The 5,901-nt window shown below is 44.7% G+C and overlaps 1 non-coding gene across 1 annotated transcript; it reads left to right on the top strand.

The window, feature by feature from the left end:
* Positions 1-5,514: 5,514 nt before the first annotated feature.
* Positions 5,515-5,616, top strand: LOC120361570 (small nucleolar RNA U13). The gene has a single exon (XR_005577746.1). It is a non-coding gene; the product is annotated as a small nucleolar RNA U13 (small nucleolar RNA).
* The last annotated feature ends 285 nt before the right edge of the window (positions 5,617-5,901 follow it).

Genomic DNA, 5,901 nt, shown 5'->3' on the forward strand with positions numbered 1-5,901 from the left:
ATGAATCACTTTATTTTATGCTTTAATATAGACACAGGCCAAGCATGGTGGCTCACACCTGTAAGCCCAGCATTTTGGGAGGCCGAGGTGGGTGGATCACTTGAGGTCAGGAGTTTGAAACCAGCCTGGTCAACATAGTGAAATCTTGTCTCCACTGAAAACACAAAAATTAGCCAGGTGTGGTAGTGGATACCTGTAGTCTCAGCTACTCGGGAGGCTGAGGCAGGAGAATCACTTGAACCCAGGAGGCAGAGGTTGCAGTGAGCCAAGATTACACCACTGCCCTCCAGCCTGGGTGACGGAGTGAGACTCTGGCTCACAAAAAGTAATAATAACACAGACACAGGACACAAAAGCTTCACGAGTTAATTTAGCTTATATGAGAGCCAGGCAATGGAAACCCACAGACGGGCTTTTATAGGCGCAGAAGCATAGAAGTTGGGCCTGGCTTTCACTGTCCGCTGTCAGAGAACTATGCATGGGAGCACCAGCTCACTGGCCATCAGGGCCTCTCCCTCACCAAAAGCTAAAAGGCCCTGGCAGCAGCATGCCATAAGGCAGCTCACCACATCTTGTTTGGCTGTGACACCCCAGAACCAACAGTGATTTTTAAAAATCAAGCAATACATGAGGGTTTGACTAAGCTATCCTCAGAATGGTAAATTTCATCCTAGCAACGGAAGTCATACCATTGACTCAAAACAGTACTCCCCAGCATACAGTATGTTTACGATTCAAAAAGTGAAGTTAAGTTTCGACTAAATTGTGGTTAGCTCCATCCGAAGTAAAAATGAAGCTAAAATTATTTTTCCATTTTTGAAGGGGGAGGTTTCAAACACATAAAAGTTGAAAGAATCGTACAATAAAAATCTACATACCTTCCACCCAGATTAAACAATTGCTGACATATTATCATATTTGTGCATTCTTTCGCTCTCCAAGCTCTGTTAGGTAGACAAATGTGAGAGAGAGAGAGAGAGAGAGAGAGAGAGAGAGAGAGAATTTATGTTTAGATTTTGCTGTCATTTGAAAATAAGCTGTAGACATTATTGTGAATGACAGGTCATCCCTAAATATTCCAGTGTGAATCTTCTTCTCCTTCTCCTTCTCCTTCTTCTTCCTTTTTTGAGACAGAGTTTTGTTCTTGTTGCTCAGGCTGGAGTGCAACCTCCGCCTCCCAGTTTCAAGCGATTCCCCTGCCTCAGCCTCCCGAATACCTGGGATCACAGGCATGTGCCACCACATTCAGCTTTTATATTTTTAGTAGAGGCAGGGTTTCTCCATGTTGGTCACGCTGGTCTCGAATTCCTTACCTCAGGTGATCTGCTTGCCTCAGCCTCCCCAAGTGCTGTGACTACAGGTGTGAGCCACCACGCCTGGCTGAATCTTCTTTTTGAGATGGAGTCTCGCTCTGTGGCCCAGGCTGGAGTACAGTGGCACGATCTTGGCTCACTGCAACCTCTGTCTCCTGGGTTGAAGTGATGCTCCTACCTCAGCTTTCCAAATAGCTAGGACTACAGGCACCCACCACCTCACCTGGCTAATTTTTTTTTTTTTTTTTTTTTGAGACAGAGTTTTGCTCTCATCACTCATGCTGGAGTGCAGTGGCTTAATCTCAACTCGCTGCAACCTCCACCTCCCGGGTTCAAGCGATTCTTCTGTCTCAGCATCCCAAGTAGCTGGGATGATAGGCGCCCATACCATACCTGGCAAATTTTTGTATCTTTAGTATAGATGGGGTTTCACCATGCTGGCCAGGCTGCTCTCAAACTCCTGACCTCAGGTGATCTACCCACCTTGGCCCCCCAAAGTGCTGGGATTATAGGTGTGAGCCACCAAGCCCAGCCTCCAGCGTTAATCTTCCAAGAATAATCTCCCTACAAGGATCTAGAAATAGAAATACCATTTGACTCAGCAATCCCATTACAGGGTACATACCCAAAGGATTATAAATCGTTCTGTTATAAAGTCACATGCACATATAGGTTCATTGCAGCACTGTTTACAATAGCAAAGACTTGAAACCAACCCAAATGACCATCAACGATAGACTGGATAAAGAAAATGTGGCACGTATTTTCTCTATGGATGGAATACTATGCAGCCGTAAAAAAGGATGAGTTCATGTCCTTTGCAGGGACATGGATGAATCTGGAAACTATCATTCTCAGCAAACTGACACAAGAACAGAAAACCAAACACCACATGTTCTCACACATAAGTGGGTGTTGAACAATGAGAACACATGCACACAGGGAGGGGAACATCACACCCTGGGGTCTGTTGGGGGGTGGGGGACTAGGGGAGGGATAGCAGGGGGTGGGGAGATTGAGGAGGGATAACATTGGGAGAAATACCTAACGTAGGTGACGGGGATGGAGGCGGCAAACCCCCACGGCATGTGTGTACCTGTGTAACAATCCTGTAAGATCTACACACATACCCCAGAACTTAAAGTAAAATAAAATAAATAAATAAAAATAACTACAATTTAAAAAAGAATGATCTCCTACATAACTATAGTACTATTATCAGACGTAGAAGAACTAATTATAATTCCATAAGATCATCTATACACAAATCATATTCCAATTTCTGAAATGATCCCAGGAGTGTCTTTCGTAGCTTTCATTGCTTGCAAGTGCTAGTTGCGTGTTCTTCTGTCACGCCTTTCAGCCTAGCCCTGCAACACCCAGCCCTTTGCGCTCCCCTCAATAACTTCAATTTTTTTTCTTTTGTTTTAGAGACAGGATCTTGCTCTGCCACCTGGGCTGGAGTACAGTGGTGTGATCACAGCTTACTGCACCTTGAATTCCCAGATTCAAGTAATCCTCTGACTTCAGCCTCCCGAATAGCTGGGACCACAGGCACATGCCACCGTGCCCTATCCATTTGTAAACCTTTTGTAGGGACAGGGTCTCACTATGTTGCACAGGCTGGTCTTGAACTCCTGGCCTCAAGTGATCCTCCTGCCTTGGCCTCCAAACTGTTGGGCAGGTATGTGCCACTGCACCTGGCTGACCTTGAATTTTTGATCAGTCTGGGACAGTCGTCTTGTGGGATGTTACACAAGTTGAAGTTGCCTAGATTTGGATAATTGGTCTCTTGATGCCTTTTTTTTTTTTTTTTTTTTTTTGAGACGGAGTTTCGCTCTTGTTACCCAGGCTGGAGTGCAATGGCGCGATCTCGGCTCACCGCAACCTCCGCCTCCTGGGTTCAGGCAATTCTCCTGCCTCAGCCTCCTGAGTAGCTGGGATTACAGGCACGTGCCGCCATGCCCAGCTAATTTTTTGTATTTTTAGTAGAGACGGGGTTTCACCATGTTGACCAGGATGGTCTCGATCTCTCGACCTCGTGATCCACCCGTCTCGGCCTCCCAAAGTGCTGGGATTACAGGCTTGAGCCACCGCGCCCGGCCTTCTTGATGCCTTTTTAAACTTTTTCTCTATCCCCTTTACTTCCAGTGTCCTGGAAGGTATGTTTACCGCCTTGAATAGACTCAGATTAAACATTTTGGACAAGAAAGAGTTCATGGATGATAGGGTGTACTTTCTGCATCACGTCAGGAGGTACATTGAGTAAGGTTGTTCCACTATCTGTGAGGCTCATTTTGATTGCCTTACTAAAGTGGTGACTGCCAGATCTCTCTCTCGCAGAGGTACTTTCCTTTTTGCAATTCACAATGAATCTGTGCATAATTCTTTAGTGCCATGAAAACATTCTCTTTACCATAATCTTTCACCTGATGGTTTTAGTATCTGGTGATAATTCTTGACTGAATAAATTATTACATTTAGGATTGTAAATAGGTGATATTGCAAAAATGACTTTAATATTAGAGAATTCATAAGTCAAGACCCTGACGAGGACTAGGTGTCTCATCATGCTTTGTCTAAATACAGACAAATAATTTTTTTTTTACCGGAGATTGCAAGTAATGGCTTAAACTTCAATGTGTGGCAATTCTATCTCTCTGAGCCTCTTCTGGAAATGAAATTCCCGTATTATCTCAGCTTACTTACCCACCGTATCAGCAAAGCCTTGGTTGAATAGAAGCGTCAGTACAAGTGTAGTTATAAAACTGTTAGGAAGGCTGGCTGCAGTGGCTCACACCTGTAATCTCAGCACTTTGGGAGGCTGAGGTGGGCGGATCATGAGGTCAAGTGTTTGAGATCAATCTGATCAGCATGACAAAACCCCATGTCTACTAAAAATATAAGAATTAGCTGGGTGTGGTGGCGAGAGCCTGTAATCCCAGCTACTCAAGGAGATTGAGGAAAAAGAATCGCTTGAACCCGGGAGTCAATGGTTACAGTGAACTGAAATTGCACCACTGCACTCCAGCCTGGGGGACAGAGTGAGACTCTGTCTCAAAAAACAAAAACAAAGGCCGGGCGCGGTGGCTCAAGCCTGTAATCCCAGCACTTTGGGAGGCCGAGGCGGGTGGATCACGAGGTCAAGAGATCGAGACCATCCTGGTCAACATGGTGAAACCCCGTCTCTACTAAAAATACAAAAATTAGCTGGGCATGGTGGCGCGTGCCTGTAATCCCAGCTACTCAGGAGGCTGAGGCAGGAGAATTGCCTGAACCCAGGAGGCGGAGGTTGCGGTGAGCCGAGATCGCGCCATTGCACTCCAGCCTGGGCAACAAGAGCGAAACTCCGTCTCAAAAAAAAAAAAAAAAAAAAAAAAAAAAAAAAAAAAAAAAACACAAACAAAAACAAAAACAAAAACAGAAAACAAACAAACAAACAAACTAAAACTGTTAGGAAAAGCACAGACTGGATTTAAAAGCAACGGCTACATTCACTTGCTTAGACTACAATGTTTATGAAGGTTTCCATGGTTAAATAGTCCAAAGGAGAATTTGACAATTAATAAAATAGTCTATAAAGTGCTCATACACCACTTCTCTCTCCTTAGTGAAAAATCTGTAATTCATAATATGATGCATTTTATTGGAACTTCTAAAGGAGATGAGTCAGAACATGGTAAGAAAGTTAAAAGGTTTGGATGAAGCAAATTGTAACTCAATCCAAGAAACAGGTTTACTAGGGGTAGTTCTTCGGACATCTGATTACTCTGAATCCACACTAGTCCTTTCCCAAGTCGAATTAAATTGTGTTTAACAGGTCGGGCGCGGTGGCTCAAGCCTGTAATCCCAGCACTTTGGGAGGCCGAGGCGGGTGGATCATGAGGTCAAGAGATCGAGACCATCCTGGTCAACATGGTGAAACCCCGTCTCTACTAAAAATACAAAAAATTAGCTGGGCATGGTGGTGCGTGCCTGTAATCCCAGCTACTCAGGAGGCTGAGGCAGGAGAATTGCCTGAACCCAGGAGGCGGAGGTTGCGGTGAGCCGAGATCACGCCATTGCACTCCAGCCTGGGTAACAAGAGCGAAACTCCATCTCAAAAAAAAAAAAAAAAAAAAAAAATTGTGTTTAACATTCCCCAAATATCCATATTCAGTCATTGACGTGAAAAACACTGGGAATCTAGAAGTGCCATGTGATCCTTTCGTAGCTCACAAGCAGACGGCTGAGTTTTCACGCTCATGGGTTGATGTGCCTCCCTCAAACCTTATCAAAATGTCAGCACATTACTTGTGTGATGTACATTTTTAAAAAGGAATAAAAAAAGAAAAAGTGTTCTATGAGAAAAGTAGGCTGGACGTGGTGGCTCACACTTGTAATCCCAGCACTTTGGGAAGCCGAGGCAGGTGGATCACCTGAGGTCAGGAGTTCAGGACCAGCCTGACCAACATAGTGAAACCCTATCTGTACTAAAAATACAAAAATTAGCTGGGTGTGGTGTCAGGTACCTGTAATCCCAACTACTTGGGAGGCTGAGACAGGAGAATTGCTTGAACCCGGGAGGTGGAGGTTGCAGTGAGCCTAG

Source organism: Saimiri boliviensis, chromosome 13, assembly GCF_048565385.1.
Source record: "Saimiri boliviensis isolate mSaiBol1 chromosome 13, mSaiBol1.pri, whole genome shotgun sequence".
Taxonomy (NCBI): Eukaryota; Metazoa; Chordata; class Mammalia; order Primates; family Cebidae; genus Saimiri; species Saimiri boliviensis.